The sequence below is a fragment of the Lepidochelys olivacea genome, assembly GCF_965140295.1.
Source record: "Lepidochelys olivacea isolate rLepOli2 genome assembly, chromosome: 1".
Classification (NCBI taxonomy): domain Eukaryota; kingdom Metazoa; phylum Chordata; order Testudines; family Cheloniidae; genus Lepidochelys; species Lepidochelys olivacea.
The window spans coordinates 205,321,020-205,342,003 of record NC_140411.1 but is presented as its reverse complement, the minus strand read 5'-3'; the positions used below and the strand labels follow the sequence as shown (position 1 = coordinate 205,342,003).

Here is a 20,984-nt window from a genome sequence, read left to right as displayed (position 1 = left end):
GGTATCATCCACAAACCCTCAGTTCCCTCTTTTAACGACTACACCACATTGCCTGCACACTATAATACTGTCTGGAACAGAACGCATCTCAGTAGGTAGGTGTTCAGTGGACTACGTTGGGGTTAGCCACCAGAGCTGTCAGCATGGCATTCTTACTGCAGCTAAAGCACCTGACAGCCACACAGCTATTTATTTATTTGGCTGCTGAAGACAGAAGCAGCAGGAGATAATCATAAGAAAACCATAAAAAAAAAGAGAAAACCAGCAGATAATACTCTGCAGAGGGATTTAACGGGGTGAAAAATTGTCTCTCGCTGAACCGGCTGTGACACTAAACAATGTCTCAGAGATCTTCACTCTTTCTCCTCCGCAGAGACTTAAGGAAAACGACAAGGCAAGGCTCTGAGACAGCAGCTGGGGGGCTTTGAAAATGACAGGCTAGAGCCTGGGCTTTTTCATCAGCATCCTACAGTGGCCTGGATGCGATCAGTCATTTGGTCAGGCTGTTTTCTGTGAACAGGACTGTCCCCACCTTCTGTCATGGGAGTTTGAGAAATGCCACGCCACTTCCTGCAGCCCGTCACTGACCTGTGGAACACACTTTGAGTTGCAGTCTCAGTTCTGAGAGGCTGGCATTGGAAGGGATAGCTCAGTGGTTTGAGCATTGGCCTGCTAAACCCAGGGTTGTGAGTTCAAGCCTTGAGGGGGCCATTTAGGGTTCTGGAGCAAAAATTGGGGATTGGTCCTGCTTTGAGCAGGGGGTTGGACTAGATGATCTCCTGAGGTCCCTTCCAACCCTGATATTCTATGATTCTATTATCCTAATGCACTGCACTCACTTTGCTGCTGCTTCTGGAGGCAGGTGTTCCTATCCCACTTCCTCACACCAGGCTTGGTGCCCAGATACTGCTGGGATGGGCATCTTAGCAATACAAGGCATAAAGATAGCAGGTGTTATTTCATTAGAGCTAGGCGAATCCAGCCCCATTCAAACTACCCCTGTGCAAGTCTGCTGAACTCAGCTGAATGTTGTGAGTTCCATTTGACAAGCAAAGGGTTAGATGTTTGTGTTGTGCTGCGCCAAGCCGCTATCAGTTTGTCTTGATATTAGAGTATGATACAATGTTATGGTGTCATGCTGTATGGGGTTAGGGCAGGGCAACTGAGATGGGAATGATCCTCTAATCCACCAGACTGGGACTCAGGAAATCTGCATTTAATACCCATCTCTGCTACAGGCTCACTGCATGACCAAGGGCAAGTCACTGAATCTCTCTGTGCCTCAGTGCCCCTTTTTAAATATGGGGATAACAGCACTTCCTTACAACACTGAAGGATCATGACTATAAAGCCATTAATGTCTGTGAGGTGCACAGACACCATGTTGCTCTTGGAGGTCTGGTAAATACCTCGACAGATCACCTGGAAAACAGACAGAATCATAGACATTAGAGATGGAAAAATCCTCGCAGCTCCCATGTAATCCATCCCCTGCAGGCAGGTACAGGATTGTTCCTTATGCTATAGTCTTAGTTTTATATGTCCCAAGCAACAGAGCCTTCCCGCCCTTCCCTTGGGAGCCTGTCACACAGCCTAACAGACCTCTCTGCCAGGAGCAGGAATTTTTAAGTTATGTTGAGCGCTGTGGCTAACGGCCGAACCTGAACTGGAACTTCTGCACCCCCACTCCCATCCTCCAGTTCTTACCAGTCCAGCTTTCTCCGAGGGACATTCAGTGTAAATTGGAGGTAGCTGCTGTAATTCATAGAGCCTCAGCAGATCCATGCTTGTCACCACACAAGGTTTAATTGCTCTAAGGCCCCTTTAGGCGGCTTCAGCAGGGTAGAGGGGTCTTAAAGTGGTTGGAAATGGCCCCCCTGATATGTCCCCTGCTGAGCTGGACTCCTTAATTTGCAGAAGGCTGGAGTAAGGGCTGTATGCCAGTCCTGCACCCAGCCATTGGTATTCTTGTCAGCGGCAGGGAATGGGGGCGGAGGGGCAAACTGAGGGCAGGGATGGGTTGTAGATGGAGTGCGTTGTAGTAGAGCAGTGCAGGGCTCATAGAAAGCTCTGGAGAGGAGATTATAAATTGCCACAATATATGAGGAGTACAAAAATGACTTAAAGACACCTTTGTCCGCATGCGCCCCCTATTCCTGCTCCAAGTACAGGGACAGAATGACTGGCAAAGTTAAGCGTTTGTGAAATGGGCTGTTGACTCGATCAGCAGCCAAACTGTTACGTAGCATGGGTTTAAAACACGCATGTGGAGTTGGTTTGAACTCATAGAGTGCTTGGACCTCCAGTTACTAACATGGACTAGACTATGTTGTTGGAGGAACATAATAAAGCGATGTACTCCCAGGTAGGAAGTCATTCTCTGCTAAAGCACATGGAGTCTAGTGGCTCTCTGCTCACACTGCAGTCTCTCGGCTGACGTGCTGTAGCATGCTTGTTGGTTCTTCATTGCGCTGATGGAGTGAGGCCTCCTCTAATTTGAAGTACAGGGGAGGGACTGTTTGCTCTGTCTAGTGATCTTGGCAGAGAGATTTGTAATGGAAATATTTTTTATAAAGTGTTCAGATCCCCTGTTGATGGGTGCAATATCAAAACCTGGACAGAATAGACCTGATTTAAAGAAAGATGACCTTTCCTCTTACCTGCACCCCTCAAATGTTTTTGGGATCCATGCTCAAGCAGCTGAAACAATTGTACTGCACAGCCATTCAGAATCCTAAATCATGTCTGGTAAGATCTGTCTTTTTGTGTGACATGCTATGTGTGATCTTTTATAGCTCCAGCCCACCTGACCCCAACACACTCTCTGTAAGTCACTTCTACCTCTCCTGCAGTCTCTAAAGATCAAGATTCTCAATAGAATTTCCATTGGAAGTTAGGAGCTGAAATACCTTGAGGATCTGGGCATAACTAACCTCCAGGAAGTGCACAGAAATCCCATCTGTCTATATGCCTCCCTGAAGCATCAAGCAGTGGGAGGTTCTGCGATTCAGACACCCCCAATTCTTTGGGAGCAGAAGAGGTCATAAAATGCCCTGTGTGACTCGCACTGCAGGAACGTTAATGGGTGTGAAAAAGCGGAGTATGGAGCCAGCACAGGACAATGGGATTCCAGGGAATCCCCAAGGACACTTTCAGAAATGTTGCTTCAAAGCCTGCCCCAGGGTTTCCAGCATGATCCATTACTGCTGGGAAACCTTGTTCAAACTACTCTTCCTACCCCAGCCACACTCGGACATTACTGTTTATGCAGACAATCAGAAAAGGCCAGGGGAACGCAATGGGCTTGGGAAAGAATATGTACATGCAAACATGTTAAATTTACAGCGTGCTAGCAGTGGTGCGAGGAACAGGGAAGAGCGTGCCGAAGTATCACGGCTTTTCTCACAGCTCACACTATAGTAGGTGCCTTCGTACTAGCGCTGTCCTGAACTAGGAGTGTATAGCAGTGTCAATCACATTAGTTAGGCAGCATCATGAGCTAGCCATTGAATTGCTATTGCAGTGCCACTACATTAGCTGTGTAGAGCCAGTCAATTGTTGCTGCAGGGCTAGTGAATTACCCTGTGCAATGTCATTAGCCTGTTGCTCCAGGGTCAGTGAATTACCCTGCTATTTTAGTATATTTGTTGCTGATAAACACCTGCATTGCACTGACTCTTGAACCCCTGTCATGCCACACTGTTGTACATATCCACAGCTACGCTCTTTAAAGTGGTGTGCACAACTATGTAAACTCCAGTGAAGCTCTGTAACGCAGAGAGCCGTAGGAAGGTACCGCTGTTTTGGACGACCACGTCCCAACACTAGGCCAGGGACCAGTTCTGATGGCTGCTGGTGAATGGCCATGAACTGGTTGCAGAACTAGGCTGTGTTAAAACTCCCTGTTGTTTCTGTTTCCCCCATTCTCCCCCTCTTCTCCTAATCCTCCTGTTTGTTTCATCACTATGTCTTGCCTTTTAGGCTGTGAGCTCTTGGAGGGCGAGGACTGTCGTCGACTGTGTGGGTGTACAGCATCTAGCACAATGTGGCCCTGACTGGGTGAGGCCTGTAGGTGCTACTGCAACAACAATACGAATGATAGCCAATAACAAAAGCTTTAATATTTAATTCTACTTCCACATGGGAGGCTAAATATCAGTCTCATGGACAGACTCCCGTTGATTTTCACTGCATGAAACGTCACGCATTTCAACGTAGAATTCCACTGACCGGCTGGAGCAGCATCCTATGCCTGCTGCCAGCACCAAGCAGTTACCCATGGACTTCTTCCTCTGCATTACATCACCTCTCCCATCGTGCTGTGCTTCCACTGTATAGGCCCCCTGCCCTGCAGACTGGATGCTGTATGTTTGTGTACAGCACTGCGCTTTTGAAAATCCCACCCCCGATGTTTATTCTCAGAGGGGTTTTGCAAAAAGAGTATCGTACATTTTTCCAAACATCTGAGTCATTTCACATTTCCCTATCTGACGGAGTTATTTTCCCCGTCTGTTTTTGGGAGGAGGGTAAAATTGATGGCGGCTGATACTTACCAACTGGAATGAAATCTTACCAAGCTTTTGAGTTAGACAACTGGCTGGGTAACTTTAGCACTTGTCACAGAGGAGGTACAACGGTTTTAGAAAGAGAAAAGAAGGATCATAACAATACTTAGTACACATCTATATCACTTTCCATCTGTAGATCTCAGAGCACTTTGTGAAGGTGGGCAAGCATCATCTTGTAAGAACTGGGTATTATTATTTACATTGTGCAGAGGGGGGACTGAGACACACATAGGTAAAGGTCAGTGTTTAAATGACCAGTGATTTTGGGTGTCCAGCCTGTCACCTGATTTCCACAAGTGCTGCACACCCACAGTGCCCACTGAAGTCAATAGGATTTGTGGTTACTCAAGCCTGATGAAAATGCACCCAAAATCAGGAGCCACATCTGAAAACTCTGGCATTAATGACATGTCCATGGTTGCACAATGAGCTCATGACAGCGCTAGGAACAAACCCCATGTCTCCTGAGTCTCACCCTGGTGCCCTGTCCACTGAATTACGGTGACTCTCAATATACCCCCTGGTTTTTCCACTGCAAGCATAGAAATGGTGTAAGCGACCATGGAAGTAAAGAGGAGGAGTGTCTCTTGGTGGGGAGGCAGGACAGAGAAGGAAGCAGGATCCAAAGTGCAGCTGGAGATTTTCGACTAAGCAGAGTATCCCATTGGGGTGGGAGGAAAGGGAGTTGAGGCTGCCAGAGGTGATGTGGCAGGGAGCAGCGCTTTTTATTTTGTCTTGTCACTGGTGACTAATCCTTGCTTTCCCTCACCTGTGTCCTAAACTTCATATCTCACGGCCAGTGCCTTCCCCTCTCTATATTCCCTTCACACGCCAGCACTCAGCCAACATGCGGAGAGGCAGAGAAAGAGCGAGATTGCTGGCAGGGAGTCAATATATTTCAGTGTTTTATTACTACAGAACTGAAGTAGCATTTAGTTGGTTAGGCTCAGCACAGAGCGAGCAGTCTAAAGTGACTCACATAGCAGGGCCAACAATTAAAGGCACAACAAAAAAATCCATGGATTAATTAGCAGGTCAATGGTGGCTGAGTAGTTATTACTAAATTACAAGGTTTGCATGTAAGAGACAGGATTGATCGCCAGCGTTTGCTAGTGATTGTATGTTAGAGCTGTGGATCAGCAGGAATAGGTTCTCATTGATTCGTTGATTGGTAAGGGGATCGGGGATGGGCTAGGTCTGGGGTTGTTTTCCTTTCCTAGTCTCTGGAAGTCCAGAATTAATTAGTTCCATCTCACAGGCTGCTCTGCTTCTGCTGCAGTTCTGGGGAGAGTGAGGGTTTGACATTCCTATGGAGAATGAAGAGAGATAGAGAGGCCAAGAGTACCTGGGGGTGAGAGGAGGACACATTTCCAGGGGATGCGGCAGAGAAGGATGCTGCCTTGTGAGGCACCTGGGAGATGAAAGAAGGTGGAGCCCTTCCCTCCGTGTGAGGCAAAGGGGGTCTCTGAGGGAAGGATGAGCAGAAATAAATTCCTCTGATGGTGTAGACTAGAATGGGCTTAGTCCAATGTGGAAAGGCACAGAAACAGTCTTCCAGTGTGGGGCAGAGGGAGTTCTGGGGGGAGGTACAGAAACAGCCCCTCCCAGTGTGGGGCTGAGGGGGAAATAATATTTCTCCCCATCGCTATTAGCAACTCTATAGTGATGACAGCTGGGATTGATCAGAAAGAAAAATGTACCCCTGAGGTCTACCACATAAATGCAAAGCGGGCGATGAGGAGAGTGGGGGAGAGAGAGGCTGCCTGATGGATACGGTACTTGGGGACTCCGTGCTCTCTGTGTTGGGAGCTCACCAGATTGCACTAATGTGCATAATAATCAAGCTGTCAGAGCCCTCGCTCCGGCTCTGCTCCGAGGCAGGCATCGCCGAGAACGTTTTATCTCATTTCCAAATGACTTTTTATGCCCAGTAAAATGCTGTTTTCATATCAATTAATAATTCAGCTAATAACACAATTAAGGAATCCGCCTTTTGCTGGGAGCCATTTCAAGGAGACAGCAGGAGGGACAGTCAGAGTTCTCGGGAGGCCTCTAGCTGGTGCAGCACTGCACTGGAGTAAGAGGTGCTTCTAGGCATATTGGTACGAGGCTTTTCTTGTAGCAGCATTATCCAGTGGTTAATGCATGAGACAGGGAAGCCGGGACTCCTGGGTTCTGCTTCTGGCTGTGTGATTGATTCCCTGGATGTCTTTGAGCAAGTCACTTACCTTCTCTCCGTGCTTCAGCTCCCCCCTCTGAAAAAAAATCAGAATAGTGATCCTTCCCCGCGGCTTTGCAAAGACCTCTGAGATCCTAAGTATCAAGGTGCAATGGAAGCACGTTTTTGTTAATTATTATAGTATGAGCAGCAAGCAGAACTGCCACTTGGTTACAAAGTCTGTTGCAGCACGCCCCACTCCTGGGATGTACATAACAATGCAGTTCAGAGGGCCCTCTGGGATTTATTGTCCCTGTGGCTGTCTTTTGATACGCTTGGTGAACTTGACTTAAATTCAGAGGCAGCTATTTGAGGCTGGCCTGAATGTGAGAATTTTGACACTGAGGCCTGTTCTATACACTGGTTTTGTACTATTAGACCTATATTGGTTAAGGGCAGTGATGAGCTGCCAAAATCTTAACAACCGGTTCCCTCCTCACCCCACGAGGGGGTCGTTGGCCACCCCCGCACCCCAGGACTCCTGCCCCATCCAACTCCCCCGCGTTCCTTGATGCCCCCTCCCGGACCTCTGCCCCATCCACCCCCCTCCCCTGTCCCCTGACTGCCCCCAGAACCGGGCAGGCGGGTCTCATGAGCCACCGTAGTGGGTGACCACCCCTAAGAGCCAGAGGTACCTGCCGGGAGGCGAGGTGGGGAGTACTGGCGGTGCTTACCCTGGGAAGCATCTGGCAGGTCCCTCTGCCTCCTAGGGGCAGGGGAGTGTAGTTATGGGGGGGAGCAGCCGCTCCCCCACTGATCACATCAAAAGTGGTGCCTTAGGCGCTGACTCCCTGGGTGCTCTGGGGTTGGAGCACCCACGGGGAAAATTTGGTGGATGCAGAGCACCCACCGGCAGCTCCCCGGCCCCAGCTCACCTCCATTCTGCTCCGCCTCCTCCCCTGAACGCACCGCCCCATTCTGCTTCTCCACGCCCCCTCCCGCCCCCAGCTTCCCGCGAATAAGCTGTTCGGCGGGAAGCCTGGGAGGGCTGAGAAGCAGACAGTGGCTTCCCGCTCAGGCCGACGGTGGCGGAGGTGAGCTGGGGCGGGGAGCGGTTCCCCTGCGTGCCCCCCCCCCCGGGGTTACCTGCTGCGGTGCGGGCGGCCCTCCTCGCGCCCCCCCGCCCCAGCTCCCCTCCGCCTCCCTGGGCCTGAGTGGGAAGCCGCCGCCTGCTTCTCAGCCCGCCCTGGGTTCCTGCGTGAACAGCTGATTCGTGGGATGCCTGGGGGGGCGGAGAAGCAGAGTGGGGTGGTGCGTTCAGGGGAGGAGGGGGAGCGGAGCGGCGGTGAGCTGGGGCTGGGGGTGGGGCAGGGAGGGGAGTTGCTGGTGGGTGCTCTGCACCCACAAAATTTTCCCCTTGGGTGCTCCAGGGCTGGAGCACCCATGGAGTCAGCGCCTAAGGCGCCAGTTTTGGCCGGTTAATTTTAGAAGCCCTTTTAGAACTGGTTGTCCCTCATGGAACAACCGGTTCTAAAAGGGCTTCTAAATTTAACAACCAGTTCTAGTGAACCGGTGCGAACCGGCTCCAGCTCACTACTGGTTAGGGGTGTGATTTCTTACTGATAGAGTTATACCAGTACAACTCCTAGTGCGGACATAATTATACTTTTATAAAGATACCTTATGGGAATAGCTATACTGGTATAAGCACTTTTGTACTAAGAAAAGGAGTACTTGTGGCACCTTAGAGACTAACCAATTTATTTGAGCATGAGCTTTCGTGAGCTACAGCTCACTTCATCGGATGCATACCATGGAAACTGCAGAAGACATTATATACACACAGAGACCATGAAACAATACCTCCTCACACCCCACTGTCCTGATGGTAATAGCTTATCTAAAGTGATCATCAACTTGGGCCATTTCCAGCACAAATCCAGGTTTTCTCACCCTCCGCCCCCCCCCCCCCACACACACACACAAACTCACTCTCCTGCTGGTAATAGCCCATCCAAAGTGACCACTCTCTTCACAATGTGTCTGATAATCAAGGTGGGCCATTTCCTGCACAAATCCAGGTTCTCTCACCCTCCCCCGCCACACACAAACTCACTCTCCTGCTGGTAATAGCCCATCCAAAGTGACCACTCTCTTCACAATGTGTCTGATAAACAAGGTGGGCCATTTCTTGCACAAATCCAGGTTCTCTCACCCCCTCACCCCCCTCCAAAAACCACACACACAAACTCACTCTCCTGCTGGTAATAGCTTATCCAAAGTGACCACTCTCCCTACAATGTGCATGATAATCAAGGTGGGCCATTTCCAACACAAATCCAGGTTTTCTCACCCCCCCACCCCCATACACACACAAACTCACTCTCCTGCTGGTAATAGCTCATCCAATAGCTATTACCAGCAGGAGAGTGAGTTTGTGTGTGTGGTTTTTGGAGGGGGGTGAGGGAGTGAGAGAACCTGGATTTGTGCAGGAAATGGCCACCTTGATTATCAAACACATTGTGAAGAGAGTGGTCACTTTGGATGGGCTATTACCAGCAGGAGAGTGAGTTTGTGTGGGGGGGGCGGAGGGTGAGAAAACCTGGATTTTTGCTGTAAATGGCCCAAGTTGATGATCACTTTAGATAAGCTATTACCAGCAGGACAGTGGGGCGGGAGGAGGTATTGTTTCATGGTCTCTGTGTGTATATAATGTCTTCTGCAGTTTCCACAGTATGCATCCGATGAAGTGAGCTGTAGCTCACGAAAGCTCATGCTCAAATAAATTGGTTAGTCTCTAAGGTGCCACAAGTCCTCCTTTTCTTTTTGCGAATACAGACTAACACGGCTGTTACTCTGAAACCTGTCACTTTTGTACTGATATAACTAAGTCCACACAAGGGGTTGTACTGCTTTAGCTATACCAGTATTGTTATAACAGTACAACTTTGGGGTGTAGGCAAGACCTAAATGGGATACTTCAGTGCTGCTCTCTGTGGTATCTAGTGCTCATGGACCGGAGCAGGAGTAAATGCAATATATATATACAAACACTAAGGAGTTCAAAATCCAACACTTGTTCAAAGGTATAGTAGAGGAAACAATCTCCAATTCCAGTGCCAGACCTTAACTTTGTTCAGTTCTTTCCCGGTGACAATTGCTCCCTAGCCTCAGCTAGAGGAGTGACTCCTTCAAACTGTTTTAGTTCCTGGGAATAAACAGGAATTTATTTTGCTTACGGGAATTTACTCCAGGACAGGTAAGGCCTTCACCTAACAAACCAGTGCCTGAGAGCCAAGGTAGTCCTCTTGTGATTGCAATGTTCCCCACAGACCACTGTTTCTAAACGTTAAGCTAGTCCACGTATCAGAAGCATAGAAAGGCCAATTATATTTCAGATCTGATCTGCTTAGATCATGCTTCCTCATATCAAATAGTCCCCTTCCTGTCCCTCCCCCTTTGTCTATTTTGATTGTAAGCTCTTTGAGGCAGCTATTGTCTTCTGACTCTGCATATGTACAGGACCTAGCACCATTAGGCCCCAGTTTCTGTCAGCGCCTCTCGGTGTTTCCACAATACAGTAATAAAATAACAATAATGATATAAAATAACAATAATCCTTTTATGTTTTGATATTTATTCATTTCTAGGACATTTATGTGGCTTCTTTGCTTCCTTTATGCAGACAAACAAATTTATGGCGGGATTTTCAAAACCTCTCGACTTTCACCTGACTCTGCTCCCGCTGGAATCAATGGTAAAACTTCTGTATTGACTACAACGGGAGCAGAGTTAGGCCAGTGCTGTGAAGACCCTACCCTTAATGCTTGAGTGACAGCCCTGCAGACCAGAGTGTCTGTTGATCCACAGAATAATTCACAGCACAGGCAGCTTCAAGGCTAGCTTCTTCTCAAGGGTACATGAGGGGGCCAGCTCACTGGGTCAGAGGAGAGTTCCATTTTCATGGCCTGTGCAATCCTTAGCCCTTCTGCACAGACTGCCAATAAGGGTTTTGTAATATGGACACAAATATCTATGGGGAACTGATCAAAGACCCACCACTTCTTTTCAGATAGGCCCCCGAGCCATTAAACGATATATTTCAGTCCCTGTCGCTTTGGCTGATTTAGGACGCCAACGAAGAGGTGAAAGATTCATACCCCTGAGCCATCCCTCCCTTTAAAGGGGGCTTCTTTCCTTTCTCACTTAAGCTTCTGTCTCTGGAATGCGAGACCTACTGAACCCTGCTGTTCATTGCCAGGATAATTTGTGTCCTTCCATGTGGTTAATGTTGTCATGGTATCTTTTTTTTTTTTTTTGTACAGAACAAGATGTTGATGAAAACACCTGCTCATACTTGCTTTTCTTAATGAATAATCTGTATAACATTAAATGGCACCACAAACCAATTACTGCAGGTTAGATAATGGCCATGTGCTAATAGAGCAGTCATAGATCACTCCTGTTCCCAAGCATGTCAGGAATCTCCTTATAATGTGCTTGGATGCAGGAATCTTCTGGGAAATGGGGAATGGCAGCATCTGTATGTTTCAGGGAAATTCACTAACCTCATCTTCCCTCCCTCTCTTCTGTTTTTCTTTTCTAGGTAAGTGAAAGCTCTGTTTTTCTTTGCAAGAGGCACTGATTGTTGGTCTAGATGGATGGAGATGGAGACGGATTCCTATGTGGCTCAAAAGTCACAGCATAGAGTGTCTGAATTCAGACTTTCAGGGCCATCCAGTTTGTGAGTTTTTGCCAGCATGGTTTGTTGATCAGGTTGCAAAGGAGACTGACTACCTCTGATCTGGGGTTCAAAGTGACTAATCTGCATCACTTGACACCTGGTCAGTAATCTGTTGCCCACGTTAGGTACCCTGTGTCATACTTACATTCATGACTGCCCTCTGCTAATGGAATGCCAGCCTTGCTCAAGTAAGTGTGTGTGTGACCCTCTAGTGGCTGATTTACAAAGCCCTAGCCTCACCAAGGCTCTTTCTTAGCTGAGGTGATATTTTATGCTGTTTTTGGTGCAGACAGTCCTGAGTTCTGTACCCTATGCCAATTGCACACAGTTTCTAGAAGGTGACTATGGTATCTAGATGCAGCCACACTGACAACTTACTTGGGAGTGGGAGGACTAGGGTTGCCACCTCTGAGGTACAAACAAAGGAATATCTGGGATAATCGTGAGTCCATAAAAGTGGACAGCTCTTGGTGTGTACGGAGAAGTCTTACAGATTTCCCCAGACAGCAACCTCAAAAAAAGTGGGAAAGCCTGGACAGGTGGCAACCCTAAAAAACAAAAGCAAGCTTATTAATATTTTGCATGGTGATTTATCTCTCTGATATTTGCTATCATGTTCCCGTAGTGTGTGGCTTGAGCCTGTGTTTGCCAAAATATCTCCCTCCACCACCATCCATTTGCAGTTTGAAGTCCTGGCTCCTTTGAAGTCAGTTGGAATTTTGCCATTGACTTCAATGGGGTCAGGATTTCACCCTCACATTCCTTTACCTCACAATATTTATTTTTTTTAGAAAATAGTGTTGAGTGACTGGAAGCTCTCACATTACACAAGTATTGTGATGAATTGGCTGGTATGTGTGTTGTTTGTGGGCAGTGTGTGTGTGCTGCTGCCCCCTGCTGGAGTATTACAATCATTCTGACAGCAGTTCTCACAATTAGCTGCACTATCCTGAGAGTGTTAACTGGGAGGGAGAAGACCTGCTGTGATGCTCCTGATCCTGATTTTCTGTCAAATTGTGGTTTTTGGAGTGGGGGGGCGGATACCCCACTTATGGTTATCCTGGCTTAATGTTCTGAGGCTCCTGCAGGGACATTCCCGGAATTCCAGAGGAATTCCATTGAGTAGCACCTAGTTTCATTCCTAGTTAATGAAAGAACAGCGGTCCATGCAGGACAGGTGGAATTTTAAGGCTGCAGGGTTCTCTGCAGCGTGAAGCTGCCTGGAGACAGCATGAGTCTGCAGGGCACGTTCTGAATCCCACCATTGGAATGGACTGAATATGAGCAACACAGTAGGTGAATGAGTGGAAATGGCATTTGCACCAGTTTTCACATTTAAATCTTGCTGGTTCTGCTCTGTCACGGGGTTCACCTCTTGCTGCTGGACTGGGACCTCCTCCTGGTTGCTCTGGAGATTAGCGCCGCAGGTCGGTACATCCTCCCCTGACTGTGCCTCGCCCACCATCATGTCTGCTCTCTGACCCGTGTCACTCCAGGGACGGCGGTGTTCTCTTCATGGCATAGTCCTCCGGCTGTGTCACCATCTGTTCTCCCCCATTCCAGGGTTTAGTGTGGCAGTCCAACTGTCCAGCCACTTCCCCAGCGGTGAGGCGGAGGGGGACCCAGGCCTGCCCACTACTCTAAGTGCTAGCCTAGGGACCCACTAGACAGCATCCAAATGCTGCATCCCCCCCAGTTACTCAGTACATTTCCCTGGGCCACTTAGCCGCAATCTCAGCACCTTCTTCACCCTTAACTCAAGGCCTCAGCATGTCAGTCCTAGCAGCCAGCCATGAACCCCCTCTTGCTCCCCCAGTCCCTGCCAGCAGCTGCTCTGTCCATGATGCACACTTCCATCCACCTGCTAGGAACCCAAGCTTCCCTCCTTGAGCTCCAGGTAGTGACTGACCCTCCTCTGCCCTGCGGCTTTTCTTATATGGGCCTGCAGGGACCTGATTGGTTGTTCATAACAGCCTCTCTTCTGTCTGCTGCTTCCTGCATAGCCTCCCTAGGGTTCTATTAACCCCTTACATGTCAGTGTGGGGTGGACGCCCCATCAGACACTCCTATTGCTTAACATGGGCTTCAGGTGACATGAAGGTTGTCCTATTGTTGTCATATCCTCTGCAGCACATAGTTACCAACATTCAAATACTGAGGCTTGCTCCCTCTTCATGTGTTCTAGAGGCTGTGGTGGCGAGAGAAGCCATCACTGGGCAGCATGTGTTCATTGACAGACCCATTTCCTACTACTCACTAGGCTCTATCATTTCCAGTCCTCTTAGGATCTTTCTACATCTGAGGATTTTTCCCTTGCTCACCCTGCCAGTCCTGGATCCGTGGCCTCCAGGGCAGGTACACTCCACAGGTGTATTCTGGGCCAGTTGCTCACTGTTAAGATTTTTCCCCCAGATAGTCATCCTAAATTTCCCTATGGTGAGCTCCATCCCATGACTTCAGGATATGCACCAAAAGAGCAAATGAACAAAGGAAAACGTATGGACAATGGTTTTTAGCTGAGCTCAGTAGTGAGTGTTTTCCATATGGGTGCTGCAGCACCATAATCCAGGATGCAAATACCCTGTAACATAGCCAGCAGTACCTTCCATAACTGCTGAATCCAGGCCAGGGGACTCCTGTGCAGTGACTTGAGGTACTAGTTAGTCCAGGAGCTAGGAATTCAGAGAGAGCCACAGGGTCTGTCTGTACCAAGTAGCTTCTCTTCTTTGTATTCATCACAGCCAAGTCCTGTCACTTTTACAAACCCAAGGATAGTATAATCTAGGTTTGAACTTTGTGGCTGAGTGGAACCCACAACCCCAGTTCCAACCGTCCCTGAAGTTTTATAATAGTTTGGATCTAGTGCATAGTTCTTTCATGGGCAGAACCAAATGCTGGATCTACACACACATGAGCCTCGGTGAAGTTAGGGTCCAGCTCTGTTCTTTGCACCCAGGACCCATCTTTAGTTGGCCATTGTTATGTTCATTACCAGCTCCAAGAGTTCTCCTTCCCCACCAGGGCTTCTGCTGTGTTTGAATATTTCAGTATCACCATGCCGAAGAATTAAAAAAAAATCAGGAATCAGGTCCCCCACAAATCATGAGATTTTTAAGAAACAATACATTTGGGGGATCTCTTAATTTCTGGTTTCTCAGAATCTAGGTTGCATTTGGGTCAGGATATCAAGCTTTTCTCTGGGCTAAAAACTTCATGTCTAAATGAAAGCTGAGAGTCTCACATAATCACATGTCTCCAGGAGTTGGGTCTTTAAGAAAACCTCCAACTCTTGCAAGACACATGATAAAACCAGGAGTATTGGCAATGCTGCTATTTATTGATGTGGTAGTTCTTTGTGGACACTATGGAGAGCAGGGAAGAAATCCTTGCCCAAACAGGATTACAAAAGAAATTGGCATATCATTTACAGCAGCCTTCTTATCATTAGCATTAGAGCTAATGCCATCATTATTTTCCCCAGCGAAAGCAGGGCCTCTGGGGCCTTTCTGCCTTCTGACAGCGGAGACACCAGCATGCAGATTAATATGCGGCTCTGTTTATGCTAATGGCACCTATTTATAACATTAATATTTTCTTCCACAGTAAAAAAACCCAATAATAATAATAATAATAACAATAATAATGTTTTGTCTTGAGGATTTAAGCTCTAATGTGCTTTGCAGGAGTGGAAAGGGGGAAAACAAAAGCCATTGACCTAATTTCTACAGCATCGAGGGGAAGGCCAAGGTTGCTGCTTTGTGGATGGCACAGGCACTGAAAGAGTACACCCTCCCACACAAACTTGGATACTTCAGGGAAACTGGTCCCCTTAATGCATCAGGAAAACAAAGCAGTCATTATATCTGCTGGTCAGAACTCCTCAAAAGCTCCTGCTGAACGGAGCCAGTGTAGGGCCCTGTTGCGCAGTGAGCAGTGCTTTCCATGACTGCTTAGTCTAGGCCAGGAGTTAAGGAGACCCTGTGCTGTAAAAGTAGGCAGCACAGACAGTGTTAGGGTATGCATACACTGCACTCAAGGGATGTAATTACAGCACACCCAAGCTAGTTTTAATCTAGCTAGCTTGGGTCCTGGACCAGTGAAGCTGTACAAGCCTTTCCAGGTACTTGTCAAGCCACTGCTCCAATACTTGAGCTAGCTAGATTAAAGCTACGTCAGGAATGTCTACACGAGGTGCAGTCGCACCCCATGATTGCAATATAGACATATCCTTCATCTGGGAGCTAGAGAGTCAGAAAGAACCACAGCCTGTCTGTGTGCAGCAGCCTCAGTGAAGCATCCCCTTTGTATGTATGCATTACAGTATCTGCTCTTATTAGAGACAGAAGTTCAGACCTGGATATTCAGTAGTATTACTTACTGTAGAGCCTAGTCATGGACCAGGACCCCATTATGCTAGGCTCTGTACAAACACAGAACAAAGACTGCCCCTTCCCCAAAGATTTATGAACTTCCCCAAGGTCTGGGGTGTTTGGATCCGGGTTGCTGGGGCTCTTTTTTGGTCCCGGCCCATTACAGAGATAATGTTTTCTATGTTCTCTGCACAAGCTTCCCACTGAGAGACAGAGGGAACACTAGGCCTTTAGGGCTCTGACAAAGAGGAAAAGGAACACTTCATTGCTGTTGGATTCCACCAGGTTCTTCTGCAAAGTCCCTTCCTCCCCCTGTGATTATGACGCAGGGTCCTTTGTGTCACAGACACAGCCTTCTCCATGGTAGGTTGTTAACATTTGATTATTTTATGTGAGTAAGTAATAAAAGCAAAAAGATTTTTGCAAGGTGGTGGAGTGAGAACCTTTAAAAATTGCCATAATTAGCTACTCTGGGAGAACATTATGATATCTAATAGGCCCCTTAGTGATAATTTTAGTAGCCTGTCCCGGTGCCTGACAAAATACTGAACATAGCATGTTTAATGTTGTTTTAATTAACAACTCTTGGAAGAAAATGTCAGTTATTTTCCATTATCCTTAGGTTTACTGGGGTGGGATACGGGGTGGGGAGTGCAGTGTTTCTTGTTTTGAGAGGAGAAACATGAAGATGTTTTTCTGCACCACTTATATGCAACGGTAGCTCTTTATTTTTCCATATTCCTAAGGGTTTGAGACGCCTATTCCTTGTACTATAATCCACATGTCTGCACCAAGTGATCCTGGCAACAGAGGATTTTTGTTGCTTTACTCTCCAACCTGAGGGGGGATAGGAATGAGGAAGTGATACTACCTGCTGCATCCTTTATTGTAAGGTGAAAATCTGTCTAAAGCAACCACCAAAGGGGCAAAATAAAACAAAATTGGTTCCCTGGCAAAGTTGGTCTTTAAAGGAATCTATGTTCCAGGTCAAGTTCGTTGCAAAATTTTGGTTTTGTAAAATCGGTATGGCCAATGTCAAAAGTCCAAAAATCAGGAGTTGTGCCTCCCGCCCCATACCCAATCATGAAATTTGTGTAAAAATAATGAGATTTCTAAAAACATACATTTTCTTTTCTTTTCTTTTTCTTTTCTTTGCCTTCTGATTTCATAGACTTTAGCGTGCACTCAGTCCATTTTTTCAAGCTTCTTTTCTGCATCCATGGGGTTAGCAACTTTCTTTTTTTTAAATGAAGGCTGAAATGCTCATGCAGTCACTTGACTCCAGGAGCTGGGGCTTTAAGGGAAACATCAACTTTTGTGAGACTCATGTTAAAATCAGGAGAGTTGGCAACACTGCAAAATACAAAAATGTACATACCATCAAAAAGCAAGATAAACATGCTTTTCATGATATTATTTGTAAAAAAATTCTAATGGAAATGATTTCAAACAAATGAATAGATGTAAAACTTCTACTGCTGTATTTGCAGCTCAGCATCACAGCGTCTGGAAGTGAAACTTACTAGAAACAAAAGTGTAGGATTGATTTTTCTGATTGCACACTGGTGTAAATAAGGAGTAACACCATTGAAATCAGTGAAGTTTCACTCGTGTAGGGAGCAGAGAAATACGCCTCTGCAGTGGATTCATGCCCAGAGTAAACAAAGAGCATAAATGGTGTAAAGTACAGTAGATGGTTAACATTCTTTCAGGTGAAATAAGCTAAGGTGTTGTTGCCAACACAGGATAGGAGGACTTCATAGGGGGAGGAGATTTCAGCTTCTGTGTTAAAGTAAGTTTCTAATCCATGTTTTTGAAAAGATATCAAGTAAATGAAGTTACTCCAGATTTAAACTATGTAATGGCATAAATGGAATTTACCCCCATGAGTTATTTGACAGTGTCCCTTTAACTAAAGGTAGATCCTAACTGCACTGAAAAGAGGATGGGGATGCAGATAGTTCAAGGGTTGTTTAAAACTGGTGTTGCCTCTGATGTCTTTGCTGAAGAAAGTATTCAGGGTAAACATTTCTACCCATAGCAATGAAAGATGAACTTAATATACTTCTATTTGGATAGCCTCTTGCCTGGATTGCATTAGCAGAACAGCTTTGTTAGCGGCAAAGCTATTGGTCTTGAAGATGTGTAGGTTCTAGTCCTGCTTCGAATTTTTTTGCCTGGAAAGGTGCTGAATTCATTGCCGGGATTTCCTTAGTACCTGGGATCTGCAAATGGTATATGTCAGGCACAAAGGAAAAGATCAATGGCAGACAAAAGCAGGGGGAAACTGTCACTGGCAGTTCAGCCCTGAGCCAGGCAGCCAGCGTCCACTGGTGCTCTGGCATCCGTTGTGTGCTCTGGGTGACTCGGGAGCACACTACGAAAAATCTTTGCTGAAAGAAACAGTTAGGTTTCCTGGCACAACCAACATGGACTGCTTAAAACTCACTCAGCCAGGTGTCCTTGTTACAGTAGACGCTGTCATACCTAATGCTAAAGGGCCTGAGTCGGTGCAGTACACCCATGTGAGAACACTAGGAGGAGCCAAAATAAGGAGTCAATGGAAGGAGACAGGAGAATACGGTAATTAGATGGTGGAGCTGTGTGAAACCAAAGGCAAACAGAAAATGGTACCACATTCATGCATAAACTGATCCTTGTAAATGGCTCACCCAGCTTGCCTCCAGTTGGCCCTCCCCTCCCCACCTATTTGTCTAGTACTGTCACTTACTGTGTGTTTGTACCAGACCTAGCACAAGGAGGCCTGGAGCTCAGCTGGAGTCTCTAGGCACTACTGTAATACATGTCAGTAACAATAATCAGCATCCTTGCATGGCTTCCCACTCCAGTGTCTTAGCCTGTGTGTGAGAGAGAGAGCAGGGGACAGTGCAGAGGCATTGTCCTTTCTTGAGGACTCCATAAATGATGCAGTTGTCCCTGTGTCACCCTCCACAGTGGATTTCTTCTTGGACTAGCTGAGACACGTGATTGGTACAAAACTCAGCAGAGTGTGTTCATTTTGAAGGGGAAAGCAGTCTTAGTAGTTGGGCATTGAGGGCGCTGAGAACCTGAGCCAGGGACCACAAAGTGGCTTAAAGAGAGCCCCCTTTTTCGGTGCAGGCACCGATGTGATGCACATGTCAACCCTCTGTGCTGCAGTGGGCAGCCACCCCCTCGTGCCACACACTCCTGGGTCTCAGTGCTGTAGCTCATTTGACACCAGGGTTAATTTCCTGTAGCCGGTGGCAGCTGTTGTGAGTGTCAGCTCGTTAAAATGGTTTTCTAATTAAAGTCCCCTGATAGCCTTCAACCCTGCAAAATGGCTCAGAGAGAAGCCGCAAACAAAGTGATAAGCACGCATCTCTGGGTGTTGGAGGGAACACAGCCTGCCTGATGCTTGTGGGCATTACACGTATGTTAGCAAGGCCTGTTCTAGAAGGGCTGGGTATTACAGCATTTACTTGTTGTCTCCTCACTGGGCCACGTGCAGCCTCTGTGTTAGCAAACCTCACGGCACTGGGCACGCCACCCTTTTTCACCAGGAGTGGATTTGGTGCTTTGTCCTGTGTGTGTACGTGCGCAAGCAGTTTCTCATTCAGGAAGCATTGTGCTCGAGTTCTACCATGTGTGAAAGGTCGGATGTTTTTAAAACCCCTGCTAGGCATGGGACTGTTCCACGTTCTGGGAGGGAGATCATACGATCAACCAAAGGAGCGCATGTTGATTCCAGGCTCCCCGTGATCCACGACCCAAGTGCTACCAAATCCCAGTGGTCAGTTCCCTCTTTCACAGTCCCCTTTCCCATCCCCCTTGGGCAACCTGAGCTGTTTGTTGCTTCTGACATTAGCAGAGGTTCCCAACCTTCTAATTCCACACAATCCCCCCTTCCTCTACCAGCTCCCACTTTCTCCCACATCGTCGTCTGTGCCTTCAAAGCTATTGTGGGCTATAATAGCCTCTCGGTTCTTCTTGGCTCTGGCTTTTATGCGTTTTGATGGAGGAGGAGAGGGAGAGATGAAGAGAGAAGCTGGGGGTGGAAGCTCTGACAGTGACTGCAGATCAGTTTTCTCCTTGACTGTGAGACCTTTGCAGCTTGGCATGACTCAGATCCTTGTCATAATGAACCAGATGAAGGTGCTCTTCAAAACACTTAGGGGACAATTGCTTGCTTTGCATCAAGCGCCTTCTTTTGCCACGTCCTGGAGCTCACCTTATTACTTACCCTGAGGACTTTGCCTGGGCACAGGACAATGGAGCATACGAAAGGACTTTGAATGTGAACGTACAATTAATAGGTGAGTTGATGTCGGAGGAGAAAGCTGTCGGAGGATGGGGCAGTGCTAAGTCCACAACAGTGGAGCATAGAAGGTGTAGGGGTTTTGTTGGTGTCATGTCAGGGGTTCAGAGTACAGGATCTGTTGATTTGGGGGGAATAATGCTGCTCAGCTAGTACCCCTTTTCTGTATCACCCACGTCAGACCTGCTATATCTAGACCCCCTCTGTTCATGCCAGCAAAGGGGAAGGTCTATGAATGAATGAATCCTCACAATCCCCCTGTGAGGTAGCGAAGTGTTATTGTCCCCAGGAAATAGATGGGGCACTGAAGCTCAGAGAGAGGCAGTGATTGTTCCAAGGTATGGTATTGAGTCAGAATGGGATATAACCCAGGAATCCTATGCCTCACTTTAACCCACGAGGCCACACTTAGGGTCTGATCCAAAGCCACTTGAATTCAATCACTTAGCCGTCACTTAGGATATGCATCCAAACTGTCCTAATCAAGCTTACAAGAAGCCATTGGTGTCATAGGATGGGCCTTTGTCCCACTTTTTTAGAGGGACTGGATCAAGGAATCAACTTAATTGTAGCCATCAGTTATTTCAGTAGCATCTTAGCTTATAATTAGAGGCAGCTTTTTTGTGGCATTCTCTCTTTTCTCCCTTCTTCTCTTCCCCCCCATGCTATTATCTCTAGCATCTTTAACTAAATTACAGTCAAATACTTCATTACAGAGACAGTCAGTCAGTAGGGAGGGCCCCGGGGACTTTATTCACAGACAAATGTATTATGCACAAGGTTGATCTGATCATACACAATTTGTGCTATCCATGCACCCCCCAGGACATTCTTTTCATAAATGTAA

General features: G+C 47.2%; 1 protein-coding gene and 1 long non-coding RNA gene across 2 annotated transcripts in view; both read left to right on the top strand.

Moving 5' to 3' along the window:
* LSAMP (limbic system associated membrane protein) overlaps window positions 1–20,984 on the top strand; it is a 1,389,250-nt gene that overhangs the window by 165,985 nt on the left and 1,202,281 nt on the right. The gene's annotated exons all lie outside the window — the stretch shown is intronic.
* Window positions 1–20,984, top strand: part of LOC311511237 — a 67,294-nt gene that overhangs the window by 29,876 nt on the left and 16,434 nt on the right. Inside the window, exon 2 of the long non-coding RNA XR_014709234.1 lies at window positions 11,333–11,658. This is a non-coding gene — a long non-coding RNA (uncharacterized lncRNA). The remainder of the gene's footprint in view (window positions 1–11,332; window positions 11,659–20,984) is intronic.